Genomic DNA, 23,733 nt, shown 5'->3' with positions numbered 1-23,733 from the left:
TCTCAAGAACAATATCCAATTCAGTGATAAACTTCTTCATCCAGATAGCTTCTTTGATAGCTTCATTTGTAGCTATGTACTCTACCTCAATAGTTGAGTCAGCTACAGTCTGCTGTTTGAAATTTTTTAACTCACTGCTCCATCATTTAGAGTAAAGATATATCCTGAAATAGATTTACTATTATTTAGATCTAATTGAAAACTAGAGTCAGAATACCTTTCTAGTTTTAAATCAAATCCACCATATATAAGAAAAACATCTTTTATTTTTTTCAAGTACTTAAGAATGTCTTTCACCACTTTTCAATGATCTTCTTCTGGATCAGCCTAAAATCTACTGGCTATGCCTAGGGTATAAGTAACATTAGGCCTGGTACATAGCATGGCATACATAATAGACCATATTATCGAAGCATAGGGAATAGAATTCATTCTACTCATCTCTTCAGGTGTCTTAGGAGACCTCTTCTTATAGAGATGTATGTTTTGACTTATAGATAAGTAATTTCTTTTATTTCCATCTATGCTGAACCTTTTCAGCATAAGATCAATGTACCTAGACTGAGATAAGCCTAGCATCTTTTTGGATCTATCCCTATAGATCTTTATACTAAGTATATAGGATGCTTCTCCCAAATTCTTCATAGAAAATTTGCTTGATAGTCATAACTTGACCGATTATAACATTGGGATATCATTCCCAATAAGAAGTATGTCATCTACATACAAAACTAAAAACATAATGGTACTCCCACGTGTCTTCTTATATACACAAGGTTCATCCATATTTTTTATGAAGCTAAACTCTTTGACTGTGCCATTAAAATGGATGTTTCAGCTCTTTGAGGTCTATTTTAATTCATAAATAGATTTTTTAAGCTTGCATACTTAATTTGCTCTCTCACTTGAGACAAATCTTTCTAGCTGAGACATGTAAATTTTTTCCTCAAGGTAACTATTAAAGAAGGTGGTCTTTAGATCCATTTGGCAGATTTCATAGTCATGGTATGCTGCTATAGCAAGCATAATCCGAATAGATTTCAGCATGGCAACAAATGAAAATGTTTCATCATAATCAATATCTTATTTTTGTCTAAATTTTTTAGCACCAATCTGACTTTGTAGGTTTCAACTTGGCCATCTACTCTAATCTTTTTCTTATAAATCTATTTGCACCCAATAGGAGTTACACCCTTTGGTGCATCAACCAAAGTCTATACTTGATTGGTGTACATAGAGTCCATTTCGGATTTCATGGCTTCCAATCTTTTGTCTGAGTCCCTACTCATGACAGCTTCCAAATAAGTCAGAAGATCATCATTCTCAACGATGTGGGCTTCACCATTCTCAATGATAAACCCATACCTAACAGGAGCTCTTCGCACTCTATCTGACATTCAGAGAGGAGATGTATGTTATCGTTGTACCTCATCAATGGGTACTTCTGGTTGAGAAATATCTTGTGTATCTATTTGTAGGTCTTGAACTTCATCAAGTTTAATTTTTCTCCCACTATCTCCTTCTAAGATAAACTCTTTTTTTATAAAAGTGGCATGTCTACTAACAAAAATCTTTTGTTCAGTAGGATAGTAGAAGAGATATCCCATACTTTCTTTATGATATCTTACAAATAAACACTTATCTGTTCTAGCATTTAGCTTATGTCCAAAACTTCATTTTACATAAGCCGAACAGTCTCAAATGTTAAGATACTTAAAATTGAGCTTTTTGTCTCTCCATATCTCATATGGAATACTAGGTATAGATTTTGAAGGTACTCTATTCAAAATATATACTACAGTCTCTATGATATATTTTCAGAAAAACATAGATAAGTCTGTAAAGCATATCATGGATCGCATCATATTTAATAAAGTACGATTCCTTCTTTCATTACACCATTTAACTATGGTGTATACGAAAGGATCCATTCAGAGAGAATACCCTCTTCTTTAAAATGATCTAAGAACTCACTAGAAAAGTATTCATCTCCTTAATCTAATCAAAAGATTTTAATATACTTTTCAATTTATTTCTCAATCATACTTTGATACTCTTTAAATTTATCAAAAGATTTGGATTTATGTTTCATAAGATACACATATTCGAGTCTTAATAAATCATCCATGAATGTAATGAACTAAAAGTATCCTCCTTTGGCCTGAGTTATCATAGGACCACATACATCTGTATGCATAAGTCCTAATAACTCACTTGTCCTTTCTTCAAGTTCAGTGAATGGAGTCTTAGTCATTTTTTCCATAAGATAAGATTCACAAGTTCCTAATAATTCATAATTATAAGGATCAAAGAACTCTTCTTTATATAACTTATTAATTCTTATCTCACTGATATGACCAAGCCGATAATGCTAAAGTAAAGTATTATTCACCTCTTCTCTCTCTCATTTTTTACTTTCATCAATATGAAAAATATTATCATTAAGAGATAGAATTAGAAGACCATTATCAATATTGCCATCACAAAAATGCTCATTAGAAAAAGATATAGAACAACTATTGCCCTTTCCATTAATTTCAAATCTACGTTGTAACAACAACGGTACATAAATTATATTTCTAACGATCTTAGGCATATAACAACAATTCTCTAACTCTAAGATCTTCTTGGAAGATAACTTCAATAGATATGTCCATATAGCTTCTGCCTGGTTGGGCTTTCCTCCAATGCCGTAGAGCTCGAAGTCATCTTTCTTCAAAACTATAAGTTTCTGCAGTCTCTACAATGACTTACAAATATGAGTGCCACAGGAGATATCCAATATCTAAGAATTTGATATTAAAGAACTTAATGACATAATAGTATGTGTTGGGTATAAAATACCCTCCAGCCAAAGTTCGTGTCAGGAGTGACCCTCCGAGGATTTCACCGACGTCCGACCTTCGGCGACATCTTTCCGAACCTCTCCGACGGCCGAGCCTCCGCAACGTTCCCGAGTTCTGCCGACGGATAAACCCCCATCAGTGTCGATCGGATTCTCCATGACGGACGGACTCCATCCAAGTTTCTACGGTGGTCGACCACCTTCTAGACTCCGTCCGGGCTCCTACGGGAGTCGGACTTCTCCGAACTCCAACTGCAGGTAGACTCCGTCCGGGCTCCTACGGGAGTCGAACTTCTTCCCTGAACTCCAACTGCAGGTAGAATCCATCCGAGCTCCTACGGGAGCCGGACTTCTTCTCCAACTGCAAGTAGACTTCATCCGAGCTCGTACGGGAGCAGGACTTCTTCTCCAACTACAGGTAGACTTCATCTGGGCTCCTATGGGAGCCGGACTTCTTCTCCAACTGTAGGAAGACTTCATCCGAGATCCTACAGGAGCCGGACTTCTTCTCTAACTGCAGGTAGACTTCATCCGAGCTCATACGGGAGCCGAACTTCTTCCCCAAACTCCGGCTGCAGGTAGCCTTCGTCCGGGCTCCTACGGGAGCCGGACTTTCGCCCTGAACTCCTGTTGCAGGTAGACCTCATCCGAACTCCTACAAGGGCCAGACTCTAAGCTTCTACTGCAAGCAATCTACTCTGAGCTTCTACTGCAAGCGATCTACTCCGAGCTTTTACTGCAAGCGATCTACTCTGAGCTTCTACTGCAGGCTTCGACCGAGCTTCCTCGACAAATGATCCCCATCCGGGCTTCTACGGAGATCGGACTCCGATCGAACTTCTGTAGCGGACAGATTTCGGACGAACTCCTATGACACATGGACTCCAACAGCCGGATCCCTCCAGCGGATGAACCTCTCCAGCGCCATCCGACACCCACTGCCGGTCGACCCTCTACCGAATTCTGCGTCAAATCGAACTTCATCTATAGAAAGCCTCTGACCGAGCTCCTACAGCAAATGGCCCTCGCCTGCAGTATTAACGTCTAAAGCACCCAACGGTAGAAGGCTCGCCAGCAACATCCGAGCTCCTTTCAGATGGATACCTACTTCTCTCCGCCAGACACCTCAACCGAGCTTCAGCCGACAGGCCTGGACTCCCTGGCAGGCCACAGTAATGGCCACGACTCTGCTCTACTTCCTGCGATGGATTTCGTGTGGCTCCACCACTCTCTGACAAGTCGCGACAACGGACACTGCTCCACTCCCCGCAACAGGCTCTACGTGGTAGGCCACAGTGATAGCCACGACTCCACTCCACTACTCTTCATAACAAACTCTTCCTGACCCCGAACGGTCCACTACCAGGCGGTTACAAATGTCGCTATCAGTCTGTTGCACCCTTCGCCTATAAAAAGGGGACCCCAGATACGTTATTCTCTAAGCTCTAATTTCTATTTTGAAACTCTGCTAAAATTTTCGTTCGAGCACTCCATTCTTGTTGAAGCAAAGAACTGACTTGAGCGTCGGAGGATCTTGCCGGAGCACCTCCAACTCTGATTTAGACTTTCTTTGCAGGTCCCTACGGCGACCGTGACTCCCTCGACTCCAGCTTCTCCGACGCTGGTGGATTTTTGCACCAACAGGATTGGCGCTAGAGGAAGGGGCTGTGTCTTCGCAGTACCCTTGTTCTTAAAGGAGCGCTCAACGGGACCGCCTCCGATCATCTTCTCCGACATCCTCTTCTCCTTCCTCTACTAGATCTTCGCCCGATGCCTCCCCGCAAAGCATCCACTCGGTGATCCACGGCCTCCGTGGCCAGATCTCAGGCTCCGGCCTCACCTCCAATTTTCCAGGTTTCTCCTCCTCCTCCGGCAACAACGGTTGGCGCAGAGCAATTCGACCTACTGGTTCAGCAGATCAGAGGCCTCACTGAAGCGATGTAGGCCATACAGCAGTAGCAACAGCCACAAGCATCAGTACGACTGAAGAGAACGTCGCCGGAACTCCAAAATCGATGGTAGGACGGGCCACTTGGGCCAGTCGCCCCGTCTTTCCCGGAAAGACGAATCCGAGGGTGGAGAGCCCTCAGTCAGATCACGATTCTACTCCTGGAAGATCTCTACCTCCATTCTGCCAGAAGACCCTTAAGACTCGCAGTCGAAAAGATTTTCTGGATCGAAGGCTCTAGAAGATGAACCGACGGATCGAAGAACTCCGCCACGCTCCCCCCGCTTATGGTGAGGACATTTGTACTGACCCTCCCTTCTCTCAAATGATCATGCAGGAACCGATCTCGCCAAACTTCAAGCTCCCTCAATTTAAAAGCTACGATGGGACTTCGAACCCAGTTGACCACCTGGAGGCCTTCCAGAAAATGATGCTACTCCATGGCACGTCAGACGCCATCCTGTGCCGAGCTTTTCCATCCACCTTGAAGGGAGCAGCGAGAAATTAGTACTCGACGCTGAAGTCGAGTACCATCTTTTCCTTTGATCAGATGAGCCACCAGTTTGCGGCTCATTTTGTTAGCAGTCGGCATCCCCGGAGGAGTTCGGAGTCCCTCATCAACATCAAGCAAAGGGAGGGGGAGTCCATTCAGGCTTACGTCAACCGTTTCAATGTCGCCACATTGGAGGTCCGAAATTTGGACCAATCGGTTGCGATGGTTGCTCTGAAAGGCGGCCTTCAAAAGAATGACCTTCTATTCTCCCTAGAAAAGAAGTACCTCAGGGATTTTGCTGATTTGCTGGCTCGGGCCGAAGGGTACGCCCGAGCAGAAGAAGCTTTCAAGATGAAGGATGAGGAGACCGCGAGAGAGTGACAGGCGGGAGACTCGAGTAAGCCTGCAGTCGAAAAAGGACCGAGAGAAGCTCGACCACATTCTCGAACTCCTCTCGGGTACAAGCGCGCCCAGACTCCTCCCTGAGCACACAGGCAGAGAAGCCTGGAGCGCAGGGTTCGGCAGGGCTCTCCCCCAGGAAGATTCTGCAGCTACGCCCCCCTCAACGCATCGAAAACCTAGGTGCTGATAGAAGTCAGAGAGCAGCTCCCAAGGCCAGAAAGGATGTGCACACATCCTGGGAAGCGCAATCCTAACAAGTTCTGCCTCTACCATCGTGACCACGACCACGACACAGAGGAATGCATTCAACTCCGAGACGAGATCGAAGAGCTCATCAGACGAAGTCGGCTCGACAGGTTCATTCAACGCCGACCTGAGGGTAGAGAGAATCGGCAAAGGGCTCTGCCGCAACCTGAGCCGTCGAGGAGGGAAGAGCAGCCCGGAGATCGGCCTCCAATTGGGATCATCAACTCCATCTCTAGAGGACCTTGATGGGGAGCAGACCTTCTACAGCCCTGAGATTTGAAAAACCTATAAATGTATTACGAACGACTTCACTTTAAATCAAGATTCCTTTCAGATTTGTACATCTTTCTCTTTTGGCACGGACTTGTAATGACAGGGGATAACCCCTTCAGACAACAAAAACGACACCTAATATGGGCAAAATCAAAAGTCCAATTATTTTAAGATCGAACGGGAGGAGAGGCCCTACAACGCCCTTATGTGCCCCCACAGCCATGTTAGGGATAGGGGGGAACCTCGCCCTAACATGAGCAGGGTCAAAGGCCCGGTTATTTTTAGATCGGATGGGGGGAGAGGCCCTACAACGCCCTTATGTGCCCCCACAGCCATGTTAGGGATAGGAGGAGAACCTCGCCCTAACATGAGCAAGGTCGAAGGCCTAGTTATTTTTAGACCGGATGGGGGGAGAGGCCCTACAACGTCCTTATGTGCCCCCACAGCCATGTTAGGGACAGGAGGAGAACCTCGTCGTAACATGAGCAAGGTCGAAGGCCCAATTATTTTTAGACCGGATGGGGGGAGAGGCCCTACAACGCCCTTATGTGTCCCCACAGCCATGTTAGGGACAAGAGGAGAACCTCGCCCTAACATGAGCAAGGTCGAAGGCCCAGTTATTTTTAGACTGGATGGGGGGAGAGGCCCTATAACGCCCATATGCGCCTCCACAGCTCTGTTAGGGACAGGAGGAGAACCTCGCCCTAACATGAGCAAAGTCAAAGGCCCGGTTACTCTTAGATCGAATGGGGGGAGAGGCCCTGCAACACCCATATGAGCTCCCACAGCTTTGTTAGGAACAGGGGAAGAACCACGTCCTAACCTGAGCTGAAATCGATTACATCAGAAATAGGAGAAGGACCTCGTCCTGACATCAATTAAGGTCTGATCATTCAAGACCAGATAAGAGAAAGAAAACCTTCTCAGCGGCCCCTCCGCGCTCCCGCGACCCCACTAAAAGCAGAGGGAAAACCCTCACTCGAGAAAAGAAAAAGAAAAAGGGGAGGGGGTTAAAAAGGAAAGCGACGAACTGCATCAGCGACAAATGAAAAATAAATTACATCAAAGATACAGGGAGCCTCATCTCAGCGAAAATTGGGGTTCTTATCAAAATTCCCGATCTCCAAGAGAGCTCTCAACACAGGCCAAGGATAAGATGGCTTCCTCAGGGCGACGAGAAGCTCAAACCTCCGAGCTCGAACTCTGAAAGGAGGCGTCAAACTCGAATGGTCCTAGATAAATCTGCGACCATAAACAAAAGGATGGGTCAATGCGATGACGATCGGGTACCTCCGAACGGCATCGATATCAAGCAAGGCAAAAGCTGAAAGAAGCTCGGTAAATGACAATTCAACACATGAGTAAAAGAGGTAACGAAAAATTCCCTTCTCATGTCATTAACTAAGTATGCATTACAGAGCCCTTGAGGCTGAAGAAGAAAGATGACAAGAAAAGCAAGCCAACGTGGCGACGATCAGGAACCTCCAGACAACGTCGGCATCGAACGGGACAGAAAATGAAAGAAGTCCGACGAACGATAATTCAACACGATGCACGGGCAAGGACCTCAGATTCCACCTCCGCGTCCTTGACTGCCTGCTGCTCGTATACCAGCTGGATCTTCAACTGCTGTAGCTTGGCCTTCCCCTCTCCAAAGGCGACAGATAGCTCTTCTATGGTTCCTCTTAAGGATTGGAGTTCGTCGGGATCCCGAACAGGAGCAAACTGAGCTCCTTCAGATAACTGTCTTTGAAGGTGGGCAACCTCATCGGTCGCCATCCTGAGCTTCCCCCTGTAGTCGTCCACCTGCTTGCGCCAGCAGGCCCGGTATGCATTATAGTTCACCTCAGCATCTTGGAGCTGTTGCTGAAGGTCGGAGAACTTCTTTGACCATTCTTGATCGCAGTCGGCCCGAGTCGAAAGCCAGGACGAGCTTCCTTCCAACTGGCTGATCTTCTCCTGCGCAGCCGACAGCTCCGCTCTGAGAGAGCTGATCTTGAAAGCTTGAGCCCAAGATCGATCGCTGGCGCACTTCTTATGTTCCCCGAGCTCCTTCTCAAAGTTCACTTTCCTCCGATTGTACTCCATGATCCCCTTCACGTGGAGGTTTCGAAAGTAGGTGGCCTCCGCAGTGGCCTCAGAGTGGCTCTCCCTGAACTTACGAAGTTCGTCCTCCATCTCCTTCGACTTTTTTGTTAAATGATGAACTTTCTTCCTCAGATGTTGGATCGTGGACTTCAGCGGAACTCCCTGTGGCAAGGGAAGCGCTTCGGCAGGACGCTGCCATCGGGGAACAAAAGCGTCAAGGCGCGGCTCATTGCAGAAAGAAAAAAGAAAAGAGTAGAGAAGCCCCCCATAAGGAGAAACCCAATTTTATTGATTGAATGTTTCTTAAAGACAAAAGGAAAAAGAAAAATCACAGTAAAAGAAAAATACAAAGTCAGAGGTCTCAGACCTCCGAAGTAGGAGTTGGGGAGCTCGGTGTTCTTAGAAAGGGGGCTGCGGTGGCAGCAGCAGTAGGAGAGGGCCCGACTTCATCTTCAGACGCCTCGTGCAAGAAGCTGAGGTTGAGCTCGAAAAATTTCTTGACCATCTTCTCTTGGCAGAGCTCGAACCCTTTGATGAATGCATCTTGGCCGAACTTGACGTTCAGGTCTCTCATCTCCGCAGAGGCCTTGAACTCCTCCACCGCTTGGGCCCTGGCCTCCGGGATCAGAACCAAAATCTGCTCCATCAAATTTGCGACCTCGGCCTCTGTCTTCCTCACCATCTCCTTTGAGGTCTGCTTTTCTTTCTCAAGGGCCTCTTGGAGGTTGGCTACCTCGGCAGCCTTTTCCTTGAGGCGGGCGGCTTTAGCCCGGCGACCCTCCTCTGCCTGGATGGCGTCCCTCCTCGCCCGATTCATCGCCTCGATGTTGGCAAGGAGCTGGTGCCCGATCTGCAAGGGCGGCCAGGAGGTCAGACTAAAAGTTGAGAAGTTAATTAAATGAAGGAGCAAGGAGAAGGAGGAAAGTGAATCTGTTTACCTCGAGAAAGGACCCTAAAGAGTCCCAAATCCGCTATTCGAGATCGGTGCGAACGATCCTCTGGATGACTTCGGACAGGATGCAGCCGTCGACCAGTCGCTTAATCAGGTCCCTATCATTAAAGGGATTCTCCACCGGCTCTTCTTCGGAACCATGGGATTCTTCGATGGCGGCTCGGCGGCCGCTCACCCTACGGGCCACCGTCATCTTTCTCCTCCCCCTCTCAACCCCTGACACCTCCTCGAAGCGGGCCCCCGAAGCGGGAACCTCAGCGGGAGAACTCCTTGAAGAGGCCCGGGGAGCCGGAGGCTCGACGTCTGAAGGAACATCGACCACGAGAGCCACCTGGACAGGCGTGGCCGAGCTCGTTTCCTCCATTTTGGCCTTCTTTGCCGATCCGAAGGCCGCAGTGCCTTTTCTTTTGTGAACCTTAAGGCCCCTGGCAAGCATCCGTGCTGCTTCAACGTCCATTTCTGAAAAAAAAAAAAGAGAGAGAATAAGAAGAGAGAGAAAAAGAGATTAGCAATGGGGTGAAAAAGGAAGAGGTGACGCGCAGTCAAAAAAAAAAAAGGGGAGAAAGGGAAGAAGAGAAGGAGAAAAGAAGAAGAAAGAAAAGATGGAATACTCACAAGATCCAGGGGACTCAAGCCGATGTTGAACAGAAACTGCTCCTTCAGAAAGTTGGGAAGGGAAGGAGTTGGATAACTAAGAAGCTTCCAGACGGCCTGAAGGTCATCCTCCCCCAGGCTAGGAGTCCGACGGACAGAGTCCCTCAGGGAGCCCCAAGGGGGCAATCCCAACTTTAAGGTCGGGCATTGGACGTAGAGGTACTTCCCCTTCCAGTTATGAATAGAAGAGGGAGCACCTTTCAGCAACCCCTTCTTGTCGAACTGAGGAGAGAAGTACCACCAGTCCTTTGCCGAGGGGTGGTACTTGAAGGTGTAAAAATACCTAAACAAAGAAAGAGATGGCTAAACTTCGACTACGTGGCAAAGGGAGAGGAACCCTATCAAAAACCTAAAGGAATTCGACGCGACTGAAGCTAAAGAAATATCTAGAAAATGGAAAAGAGCGACGACGAAGGGCGGAAGCGGAAGCCGGAGCCCAGCACGGAAGGCCTCCTGGTACAGGCAGAAACGGCCAGGTGGGGGGGTCCTGGCCTGGTCGGCGGGACCGAAAAGCTCCAGATCATACTCCGGAGGAACTCCAAACTGAACCTTTATCAGTAAAAGTTCATCCGGAGTCAGAGAACAGGGAATGGCGCCCGACGCAAAAACCAGACGAGGCCCAGCCCTAGATGTGGGTTCGTCTACAACATGAGGGTTCTGGGGGACTGAGGCAGACGAGCTCCTGGAACCGCTAGAGGTGGAGGTGCCAGAAGATATTTCAAGCAAGAACCCTAAAAATCTCGAAGAGATCAGGCGAAATAAGAGCCGAAAGGTTCGTGGGAGACTTAACAAGAAGAATGCAGCAGAAGAAAAACGGAGGAGAAGGGGCACCTAGATGGCAAGAGAAGGAACGAAAGTTTCGGGACTAACCTAAGTCACTCCGAAGGATGCAGAGGTGCAGGGACAGGGATGACTCGAAGAACACCTAGGGCTAAAGCGGACACCAAAGAAGGTCAGAGCTCTCGGAGAGAATGCGGGCACCAACAGGACTTTCAGGCAGAATGAAACTCCTGAAGGCGGAAAAGTGGGTTTAAATAGACCCTGAGATCCGATTCTATAATGATCGTGGATCTCCCCAGGCCGACCCATGTTCGTCACGTGTCCCACTCGCCACAGCAGGCGGCTAAAAGTAGCTGACAGCTGACAAAGCCATTACTGCATCGTACCTGGGACAACGCTCCAGCGAGAATTTCGAAAGGTCTCTTCAGATCGCCCCAATTTGAAAAGACTCCAGCACGCACGCATTAAATGCCTGGATTTTCGAGGGCAGTCGTGCACATGATTCAAGGGGGCAACTTCGGTTGTAAAAATTTCTCTATACTTCCTTCATTCGAAACTCGAACTCGGAAGTAGGGGGACTGGTGTTGGGTATAAAATATCCTCCAATCGAAGTTCGTGTCAGGAGTGACCCTCTGGGGTTTCACCGACGTCCGACCTTCGGCGATATCTTTCCGAACCTCTCCGGCGGCCGAGCCTTCACAACGTTCCCGAGTTCTGTCGATGGATAAATCCCCACCAGTGTCGACCGGATTCTCCACGATGGACAGACTCCATCCAAGTTTCTACGGTGGTCGACCACCTTCTAGACTCCTTCCGGGCTCCTACAGGAGTCGAACTTCTTCCCCGAACTCCAACTACAGGTAGAATTCATCCAAGCTCCTACGGGAGCCAGACTTCTTCTCCAACTGCAGGTAGACTTCATCCAAGCTCCTATGGGAGCAGGACTTCTTCTTCAACTGCAGGTAGACTTCATCCGGGCTCCTACGGGAGTCGGACTTCTTCTCCAACTGCAGGTAGACTTCATCCGAGCTCCTACGGGAGCCGGACTTCTTCTCCAACTGCAGGTAGACTTCATCCGGGCTCATACGGGAGCCAAACTTCTTCCCCGAACTCTGGCTGCAGGTAGCTTTCGTTCGGGCTCCTACGGGAGTCGGACTTCTGTCCTGAACTCCTGTTGCAGGTAGACCTCATCCGAACTCCTACAAGGGTCGGACTCCGAGCTTCTACTGCAAGCGATTTACTCCGAGCTTCTACTGCAGGCTTCGACTGAGCTTCCTTGATAAATGATCCCCATCCGGGCTTCTACGGAGATCGGACTCCGATCAAACTTCTGTAGTGGACAAATTCTGGACGAACTCCTACGACACATGAACTCCAGCAGCCGGACCCCTCCAGCAGATGAACCTCTCCAGCGCCATCCAACACCCACTGCCGGTCGACCCTCTGCCGAATTCTGCATGAAATCGAACTTCATCTACGGAAAGCCTCTGACCGAGCTCCTACAGCAAATGGCCCTCGCTTGCAGTATTAACGCCCAAAGCACCCAACGGTAGAAGGCTCGCCAGCAACATCCGAGCTCCTCTCAGATGGATAGCTACCTCTCTCCACCAGACACCTCAATCGAGCTTCGACCGACAGGCCTGGACTCCCTGACAGGCCACAGTAATGGCCACGACTCTGCTCCACTTCCTGTGATGGATTTCGCGTGGCTCCACCACTCTCTGGCAAGTCGCGACAACGGACACTGCTCCACTCCCCGCAACAGGCTCCACGTGGCAGGCCACGGTGATAGCCACGACTCCACTCCACTACTCTTCATAACAAACTCCTCCTGGCCCCGAACGGCCCACTACCAGGTGGTTACAAACGTCGCTATCAGTCTGTTGCACCCTCTGCCTATAAAAAGGAGATCCCAGATACGTTATTCTCTAAGCTCTAATTTCTATCTCGAAACTCTGCTAAAATTTCTATTCGAGCACTCCATTCTTGCTGAAGTAGAGAACTAACTTGAGCGTCGGACGATCTTGCCGGAGCACCCCCAACTCCGATTTAGACTTTCTTTGCAGGTCCCTGCGGCGACCGCGACTCCCTCGACTCCAGCTTCTCCGATGCCGACGGATTTTTGCACCAACAGTATGTATCTCATGTATATTTTTTGATGCAACGCTTGCACCAGCCTTTACAGTTGCAAGAAAAGCCTTGCAATTTCTCTACCAGTGATCTGCCTTGCCGCAGTGAAAATAAGTACCTTATCCGGAGGCTTTCTCCCCTTCTTCCTCTTCATAATGCCTCCTTTAGGATTCAACTTTTTTGTTGAACCCTTCTTACCTGTCTTTTTCTTAGAAATCCCATCTACAAAAAGATTAGAGCCTTTTCTTTCTTCATATGGCTATTAACTATCTTGAGCATATTTAACAGCTTAGATAAAGAGGTATTCAATTTGTTCATGTGATAGTTCACAACAAAATGAGAGAATAATTTAAGGAGTGATTGCAAGATTAGATCCTGACTCAACTCATCATCCATCACAAAACCTAATTGATCTAATCGAGTGATCAAATTAACTACCATGAGAAAATGGTCTTATACAGATGTGTCTTTAGTCATCCTGATACAGAATAACTACTTAGATATCTTATATCTAGCAGTTCTACTCTGTTCACCATATAGCACTTTTAGATTGAGCAGTATGGACTGAGTATCCATGCCTTCATATTGCTTCAGTAACTCATTACTCATAAAGGTTAGTATGATACATTTGATGATAAACACTTAATTTAAGTCATTTAAAGCAAAAAATTATATTTAATTTATTTTATTTATTAAAAATTTGATGCTTCTTTTTATATTTTACAGAAAAGATGATCGTCGATATAAAGAGTCCGATTCGCAGATAAAAAAGACTCAAGTTTGAAGAAAATTGGACTTAAAATAAAATTTAAATAAAAGAAGGATGCATACGGTATTACAGAAAATAAAGATACTATGCAAAAAATCTAAAAAAGATATAGAAGTCATTGTAAAGAAACAAAAGTTTCTTTTTGAAATCAAAAAGGAGCGGGCGTGCGGCAGCGAACGCACGGCAGCGGGCGCGCGGGCGTGCAGCAAGATGGGCGCGAGGCAGTGGGTTCGCGCAGCATGGCGGGCGCGCTGCATTACCGACGGGTTCGTAGGAAATTGTGCTGGCGGACAGTGGCGAACAGATAGCAATGGATCTGAAAATTAAAGAAAAAAAGATAATACTTGGAAATACTTCAAAAGGAAGAATTTGTATTTTCTTTATCTACTTGTGATCTTTCCATCTCATCCATCCATCTTTTAGTTCTTAGTATTTTTTTAGTCCCATATCAGAAAACCATGTAAAACTTCTCCCTCCTAACACCTATAAAAAAGACTTTTGTAATCCCATTGGAAGGGGAGCCCAGAAATTCTTCTAGAGCCTTGCATAGAGGAAGAGAAAGGGATTACTCCATGAGCAGCTAGGCTAGCAGTCTCGAGAGTGGAGAAAAAAATTTATAATGACACAGAGTGGATTTATTGTTCTAAACTTTCTTGTATTTCTTTATATGCAATAAAGATTATGCTTTTTATTTAAATCATCATGAGTTCTTTATTTGCTCTCTTTCATATGCTTTTATTTATGCTTTCCTGTTAGATTAATATTAGGAACAACTTTTACTTTTTGGAGACGCACCGTGATCTATGGGTACGGAGCATGTCGAAGAAAGAAGAGTTATTTACCTAGTACTTTTCGAAGACACACCGTGATCTACGGGTACGGAGTGTGCCGAAGAAAGATAGGTATTTTTTCTAAGATTAATCGCATCTATTTAATTAAAAAAGAGATACAACTCTACTAGTACAAAATTAATTCAAAACTCTCGAGCTCTTTATTTTCTAATTACATCAATTTTAAGATAATTTATTTTCTAAATCAAAACAACGCTTCTTTCTTTTATTTTGCAATCTCAACTTAGCCCAAGATCCCTGAGGATACGATCTCGACTCATCCTACCTATGTAGTGAGTAGAGTTATTTTTGGTGCTATCAATGACTACGCATCAAATTTTGACACCGTTGTCGGAGACCTTGGCATGGTTAAATTAAAAAAAAAAAACCACTGACATTTCATAACACTTAACTAAAATAGCGTAACCTCAAATATAAAAATTTCTAACTTGATTGGACACCTTGTTTCTTTGCATTGCATCTCCATAATTAATTTTAAGGACGCAACCCATTAACTAAGATAAGGTAGGGATTTGATCACCCTTCCTTGGCCCACAAATCACTCCCTTGCATTTGTATAACCTAGACCTTAATCTAAAATTAATTAGACGTTGACCCCTAAGGATTTCAAGCTCATTAGGACAAGTGACCCTGAGAGTTGAATCAGGTTAGACTTGGTCAGCTAGCTGGTGTCTAGGCAAGTGGTTTGCAGGACGACAGAGTCCGAAGGAAGATGGTTTTTAATTGGTTCCGTTCGCTGACCTGGTCAATTTAATTGCTGTCTAAGGAAAGCAATGGGGGGACTCCCACCAACCTTACACTTATCTAACCAGTTGGTTGGTCAAGCTCCGACTTGGAGGCCTTGAAGGCTAACTACAGTTAGGAGCTATTTAGAACTAGGGTAACTTTAGGATAGAGAGTCCACTATGTGCTAACTTGATTGTAATTAAAATCTAACCACAACTAATTCTTCTATTAGTTTTAGGACTTCTTAGGATCTCTTCTTTAGAACTCTTTTCTCTCTTCTCTTCTTCTCTTAATAAAAAAAATAATAATAATCCTTAACAGACTAGGATAGTCCTACATAGACCTTTTAGTTGCATGTTAGGTCGACGATCACTAAAATCCGACTTGCAACTATTAGACGAAGAATTAGAAAAGACTCTTAGGACTATCCGAGTTAGAAACATGGCTACACCTGGTGAGGCTAATCCTCCATGCTCATTGAGAGAATATTTCACTCCATCCTCGTATACCTACTCTCCATGCATTCAAGCACCTCCAGTTGAAGCTACCTAATATGAGATTAAGTCTAGCATTATTCAAATGTTGCCATCATTCTATGGACTTAGTAACGAGGCCCCATACAAACACTTGGATGAATTTCTTGAAATTTGTTCCACAGTAAAAATTCAAAACTTCTCTGATGATGCCCTTAGGTTGAAACTGTTCCCTTTCTCACTTAAGGACAAAGCCAAGCATTGGTTAAACTCCTTAGACTCTATAACCATTTCAACTTGGGAACATCTTCAGAGAGAATTTCTCAAGAAATACTTTCCAATTGGAAAAACAAATCAAATTAGAAAAGCTATCACTAGTTTTTCCCAATTGGAGGGTGAACTTTTTCATGAGACATGAGAAAGGTTAAGGGACCTCATTCGTAAATGTCCACATCATGTTGTCCCTAAATGGCAACTTTGTCAGTATTTTTATGATGGTCTATCGGAGAAACACCGACAAATGGTTGATGCATCGTGTGGTGGGATATTCATGCTAAAGAGTGAGGATGAAGCCTGACAGCTCTTTGAAACACTTAGTGAGAATTTCTTACATCATATGTCTGCCACCTCTAGAGAACAACCCATGCTTCAACAAAAAAAAAGTAGAATTTATCAGATTGGAAACGTCATGGATATCCACAGTAAGGTAGATGAACTGTCCCAAAAATTAGACCGTCTTCTAAATATTGGACAATCCCCAATTCCACCTAACCTAATCCAAGAAGTTTGTGCATTATGTGCAAATCCGAACCATTTTGTTAGTGAATGCCCAGCCGCACCTCAATTTTCTGAGTTTGTGCACGAGCAGGTTCAGCAAGCTCAAGTCCAACAAGCTCATAGACCAGGAAATGATCCATATTCGAACACTTATAACTCCGGCTGGAGAAACCATCCAAATTTTTTTTGGAGACCACAACTAGTGGTTGGCCCTGCCACACATCGACCTCAATATCAAGACCCAACATATAGGCATGGACCATATCATCAATTTCAAAATGCTCCTCAACCGTCTACTACTGGTCACAGCTCAGCTTTTGAGGAAAAAATTCTGAAAGCACTAGAACGATTACAAGTCAACACTCAGACCCTTAACTCCCACACACAATCCATTGTTAAGCTAGAGACCCAAATAGGTCAACTAGCGACTGCATTCAGTAGGAGGAAAGGAGAAAAATTACCTAGCCAACCCGAGAGCAACCCAAGAGGGCAATTTGTGATTGAGAGCTCTAATACCCCAGAAGCTTTTTTTGAACACGCCAAATCAATCATGACTCTGAGAAGTGGGAAGGTCATTGAACACACTAGTAAAACCAATGAGACTGACCCTAAACCTCTAACCGAAGTCAAATCACCCAAGAACAAGGAGGACCTTAAAATAGAAAATGAACCAACTGCACCGAAATCATCTTACTTGCCTAAAGCTCCATTTTTGGATGCCCTGAAAGCTCCTATTCCTGCAGATAAGAAGGGAGGAAGACTCGACGAGATATTGAAATTGTTTAAGCAAGTCCAAATTAATCTTCCTCTTCTAGACGCAATCAAACAGGTCCCTGCTTATGCCAAATTTTTGAAGAATTTGTGCACCCAAAAACGTAAATCTAGATCACAAATTTCAAAGAAAGTATGCCTCACTGAACAGGCTAGTTCTGTCTTCCAGCATGCCACTCTTCCAAAGCTTAAGGACCCAGGAGCCCCCATCATTTTCTATGTTATAGGAGATTATCACATTGAAAAAGCTCTTTTGGACTTAGGGGCAAGTGTGAATCTTTTACCTAGTTCGGTGTATGATCTTTTTGGATTCGAAGAACTGAAATCCACATCAGTCACACTGCAATTAGCTGACAGATCAATTAAGGAACCACGTGGAATGCTTGAGGATGTCTTGGTCAAGGTAGATGAGTTTTACTTTCCAGTTGATTTTCTGATTCTCGATATGGAACTAAGTGGCAACCCAAGACAAATTCCCATTATCTTAGGACGACCCTTCCTAGCTACGGCAAATGCATGCATTAATTATAGGACAGGAGTCATGGACGTATCGTTTGGGAATAAGAAACCGAGACTGAATGTGTTTGGTGCTTCCCAAGGACCATCAATGGATAGTTGCTTCGAAGTAGATATACTAGAAGATATTATAGAAGATGCAACACCCACAATTCTAGCACTAGATCTCTTAAATACTTGCTTGGCTCACTTTGGAATGTATGACTTTGAGGGATATATGAAAGAAGTTAACACCTTGTTGGATACACCACACGATAAAACCACTCCTCCATGGACAATCAAGTATGAGCCATTGCCCACATTAGCCAGTATACCAATAGTCCCATCTTTAGAATCACCACCTACGTTAGAATTGAAACCCCTTCCTGCTACGCTCAAGTATGTATTTCTAGGATCCAATGACACCCTCCCGACAATCATTGCATCAGACTTGACCCCTAATCAGGAAGCACAATTGGTTGGTATTCTGAAGGAACACAAAGAGGCTATTGGTTGGTCCATTGCCGATTTAAAAGGAATTGACCCCTCCATTTGCATGCACCATATTCATTTTGAGGCAAATGCCAAACCCCATCAAGATATGCAGAGGAGATTGAACTCAAACATACGTGAAGTAGTAAAGAAAGAGGTGGTAAAGTGGTTAGATGCTGAAATCATCTATCCCATATCTGATAGTAAATGGGTCTGTCCTACTCAAGTAGTACCTAAGAAATCAGGTATTACTGTGGTTGAGAACGAAGAAGGTGAATTGCTTCCAACTCGCATATCATCTGGATGGCGAGTATGCATAGATTATAGAAGACTAAATGTCATTACTAGGAAGGACCATTTTCCATTGCCCTTCATCGACCAAATCTTAGAATGGTTAGCAGGACAAAGTTTCTTCTATTTTCTTGATGGTTATTCAGGATACAATCAAGTACCTATATTTCTGGATGACCAAGAAAAGACTACCTTCACCTGCCCCTATAGCACCTTCGCTTTTCGGCGTATGCCATTCGGGCTCTGCAATGCACCTGCTACATTTCAACAATGCATACTGGCCATTTTTTCGGATATGGTGGATAAATATCTTGAAATTTTTATGGATGATTTTTTTGTGTTTGGAACCACCTTTGAGGATTGTCTCCATAATCTTTCCAAAGTTCTTAAACGATGTATGGAGACAAATCTCGTCCTAAGTGGGGAAAAGAGCCATTTCATGGTGTGGAAAGGAATTGTATTATGACATATTATTTCTGAAAGAGGAATCGAGGTAGATAAAGCCAAAGTTGAGATCATTTCAAAACTACCACCCCCTACTTCGATTCGACAAATACGATCCTTCTTAAGTCATGTCGGATTTTATAGACGCTTCATCAAAGACTTTAGCAAGATTTCAAGACTCCTGTGCAATCTGTTGGCCAAGGACACACCATTTGTCTTTGACGAAGATTGTTTGAAAGCATTCAATACATTACGAACAGTCCTGACAACAGCACCCATAATAAAACCCCCTGATTGGTCCATTCCATTTGAGATTATGTGTGATGCCTCTGACTTTGCAATAGGTGTCATTTTAGGCCAAAAAATCAATAAGGAGCCACATGTGATCTATTATGCTAGCAAGACTCTTTCCGATGCCCAATTAAACTACACCACAACAGAAAAAGAGCTACTAGCAGTAGTGTTCGCCCTTGAAAAATTTCACTCATATCTGTTAGGGTCTAAGGTTCTAGTTTACTCTGATCATGCGGCTCTGAAACATCTCCTCTCAAAGAAAGATACTAAACTGCGTTTGATCAGATGGATCCTTCTTTTACAAGAATTTGATCTGAAAATTCGAGATAAGAAGGGTTCCAAGAATGTGGTAGCTAATCACATCTCCAGGATCTTAGTTGAACACACGATAGGCATAGATGAGGTTAAAGAGAAATTTTCTGACGAACAATTTTTCGTAATCTTCTCTAGCCGTCCTCCATGGTTTGCCCATATTGTCAATTACTTGTCAACAGAACAAGTACCTTCTCACTGGACAAAATAAGAAAAGGATCGATTTTTCTCGCAAATTAAACAATATTTCTGGGAGGAACCTGAACTATTCAAATACTGTCCTGACCAAGTTATTCGCCGTTGTGTCTCCGAGAGTGAATTCCAAAGCATTCTCACTTTTTGCCATTCTTCGGCATGTGGGGGATATTTTAGTGGAAGAAAAACTGCAGCAAAAGTGCTGCAGAGTGGGTTTTATTGGCCAACGCTTTTCAAAGATACACATGAATTTGGCTGAAATTGTCTGCAATGTCAGCAAACAGAAAATTTATCCAAGAAGGATATGATGCCGCTGACCCCCATTTTAGTAGTAGAAATCTTCGATGTTTGGGGGATTGATTTCATGGGACCTTTTCCAGCCTCGTTTGGATTCGAATATATTCTGGTGGCAGTTGATTACGTGTCAAAATGGGTGGAGGCAATCGCTACACGGACTAATGATAATAAAGTTGTAACTAGTTTTATCCAACGAAACATCATTAGTCGATTTGGCTTTCCAAGGGTGATCATTAGTGATGGGAGGACTCATTTTACGAATAAATATTTTGAAGCACTTATGAAAAAATATAATATTGCATACAAAGTGGCCACACCATATCACCCCCAAACTAATGGTTCAGGTAGAGGTGTCAAATAGGAAGATTAAACATATCCTAGAAAAGACGGTTAGGCCCGATAGAAAGGATTGGTCTTTTCACTTAGATGATGTATTATGGGCTTACCGTACAACTTTTAAAACTCCTATCGGTATGTCACCCTACCGATTAGTTTATGGCAAAGCTTGCCATCTGCCGGTTGAATTAGAACATCGTGCACTCTGGGCCATACGAATGTTTAATTTTAACATGAAGAATGCAGATTCTAATCGAAGGTTGCAAATCAATGAACTGGAAGAACTTCGCAATGATGCATACGAGAGTTCACGAATTTACAAGGCTCGAACCAAAGTATTTCATGATAAATATATCTCTAGAAAATCGTTTAAGCTAAATCAAAAGGTATGGCTTTTCAATTCCAGGTTACGTCTTTTTTTTGATAAACTTCGATCCCGATGGGATGGACCTTTCATTGTCACACAAATATTCCCACATGGAGCAATTGAAATTCATGACCCTCGGAATGGCAATACATTTAAGGTAAACGACCAACGTCTAAAGCCATATGTAGATGAAATTGCACATAAAGAACAAATCGACACCATCTACCTGTGTGATCCACTTTATAATGAATAATAAACTTGACATCTGGCTGAAGGCGTAAAACTTAACGCTTGTTGAGAGGCAACCCAACGATTTCATTTTTTTTTTTTTACTTTACTGCAACTGCAGGAATTTAGAACAAGAGCCTATTAATCAATGAAGCTATCTTCAACTTCCAAAGCAAAATTATCCCAGGTGCACTCTCTCCTTTTATTTTCTTTGCTTTCCTACTCCATTGAGGACAATGTAGACTAAGTTGGGGGAGAAGAAAATTAATCAAAGGTCGAGTATGATCAGAAATAATTAGTTTTGTGTATCCAAATTTTATTTTGATTAAGAGTCAATTAGGCATCCTAATCAATGAATGATTAATGGTCAAGATAATTTTAGAGATACTGAGGAATAAATTATTAAGAAAACTCAATGAATGGTAGGGTTTAGACTAGACCAAATTTTAGGAGTAATTCTACAATCCTCTTCTTACTGATCTCAATAAAGAATCTGCTTCATGAGAGATTGGGTGGAAAGGTCGAGGTATGCAAAAATTCTTCTTAAAATTTTTATTTAAAAAAAAAAATACATTGGTTTCCTACTGAGTAACCGGGCCCCTTCGCCTAAGTAAGCGTTGTGGTTCGCGTAAAAAAATGAGCAATGTTAAAAAAAAATAGTGGATAATAAGGAGACTAAATTGCAAGAAGATAATAAACCTCTCTCATATTAAGTTAGAGGATTTAAAGAGTAAAGTGGAGAGTTGGTGAAAGAAAAGCTCTTAAAATTTCTTTAGTTAATACTCAGCCACTAATTGGATCAAATTGATAATCCAATGAAGTATCTCTTTAATGGTCTGACCAGGTATCATCTACCATTTGGGATGTCTAACCTAACTTTTTATTTAAGATCGAGTCGGTACATAATACTGATATATCTATTTTACTCGAGGATGAGCAAAATTCAAGTTGGGAGATGTGATAAACACTTAATTTAAGTCATTTAAAGTAAAAAATTATATTTAATTTATTTTATTTATTAAAAATTTGATGTTTCTTTTTATGTTTTACAGGAAAAGTGATCGTCGATACAAAGAGTCCGATTCACAGATCAAAAAGACTCAAGTTTGAAGAAAATTAGACTTAAAATAAAATTTAAATAAAAGAAAGACGCATACGGTATTACAGAAAATGAAGATAATATGCAAGAAACCCAAAAAGAATATAGAAGTCATTGTAAAGAAATAAAAGTTTCTTTTTGGAATCAAAAAGGAGCGGGTGTGCGGCAGCGAATGCGCGACAGCAGGTGCGCGGGCACGCGGCAAGGCGGGCGCGAGGCAGCGGGTTCGCGCGGCATGGCGGGCGTGTGGCATTACGGGCGGGTTCGCAGGAAATTGTGCTGGCGGACAGTGGCGAACAGATAGCAATGGATCTGAAAATTAAAGGAAAAGAAGATAATACTTGGAAATACTTCAAGAGGAAGAATTTGTATTTTCTTTATCTGCTTGTGATCTTTTCATCTCATCCATCCATCTTTTAGTCCTTAGTATTTTCTTTAGTCCCACATCGAAAAATCATGTAAAACTCCTCCCTCCTAACACCTATAAAAAAGACTTTTATAATCCCATTAAAAGGGGAGCCCAGAAATTCTTCTAGAGCCTTGCATAGAGGAAGAGAAAGGGATTACTCCATGAGCAGCTAGGCTAGCAGTCTCGGGAGTGGAGAAAAAATTTTGTAACGACACAGAGTGGATTTATTATTCTAAACTTTCTTGTATTTCTTTATATGCAATAAAGATTATGTTTTTTATTTAAATCGTCATGAGTTTTTTATTTGCTCTTTCATATGCTTTTATTTATGCTTTCCTGTTAGATTAATATTAGGAACAACTTTTACTTTCTGGAGACGTGCCATGATCTACGGGTACGGGACGTGCCGAGAAAAGAAGAGTTATTTACCTAGTACTTTTCGAAGATACGTCATGATCTACGGGTACAGAGTGTGCTGAGGAAAGATAGATATTTTTTTAAGATTAATCACATCTATTTAATTAAAAAAGAGATACAACTCTACTAGTGTAAAATTAATTCAAAACTCCCGAGCTCTTTATTTTCTAATTACATCAATTTTAAGATAATTTATTTTTTAAATCAAAACAATGCTTCTTTCTTTTATTTTGTAATCTCAACTTAGCCCAAGATCCTTGAGGATACGATCTCGACTCATCCTACCTACGTAGTGAGTAGAGTTATTTTTGGTGCTATCAACGACTACGCATCATTTGACAATAAGGCTATCATTCTGTCACATCTTGATGTGGCTATCTCATCCTTTATAACATCCTCCCCTACTGGCTTAAGGTAAGAGGCATCGAGGATATAGGAGATCTTCTCCTGAGTGAGCGTGATTTTTAAATTCCTCAACCAATCCATATAATTGGGATCAATCAATTTGTTGGAATCTAAAATTTCATACAATTATAATGAAGATACAATGTAAAATTTAATCTATATAAATAAAAAATAATATATAAGCAGACAACTCATGATGACACATACAATTAAATAAGATCTTCTATCAAAATATGTCTTCCACTATTTTATCGAATATCATAGCCCTCTTCTATGACGAATGGAACATTCTAAATAATTTTCTTAGTAGGATTAAGATCTTAATTCCTTATAAAGGCTTTGTAGTTGCACAGTAAATTTTTATGAGTTCATAGGTACGAAACTCTTTCTAATTGCCTCTCATATAATTTTCAACTTTATCTTGATCTTTAAAACATTAATAGCCTTGTGGTTGTACAACAAACTATAATATCT

General features: G+C 43.1%; 1 non-coding gene across 1 annotated transcript; it reads right to left on the bottom strand.

Moving 5' to 3' along the window:
* Positions 1-15,985: 15,985 nt before the first annotated feature.
* On the bottom strand, positions 15,986-16,092 carry LOC140853904 (small nucleolar RNA R71). Its single transcript, XR_012137046.1, has one exon. It is a non-coding gene; the product is annotated as a small nucleolar RNA R71 (small nucleolar RNA).
* Positions 16,093-23,733: the final 7,641 nt, after the last annotated feature.

The sequence above is a fragment of the Elaeis guineensis genome, chromosome 14 (assembly GCF_000442705.2).
Source record: "Elaeis guineensis isolate ETL-2024a chromosome 14, EG11, whole genome shotgun sequence".
In the NCBI taxonomy this organism is placed as follows: Eukaryota; Viridiplantae; Streptophyta; class Magnoliopsida; order Arecales; family Arecaceae; genus Elaeis; species Elaeis guineensis.
This window is presented reverse-complemented; position numbering and strand designations above follow the sequence as displayed.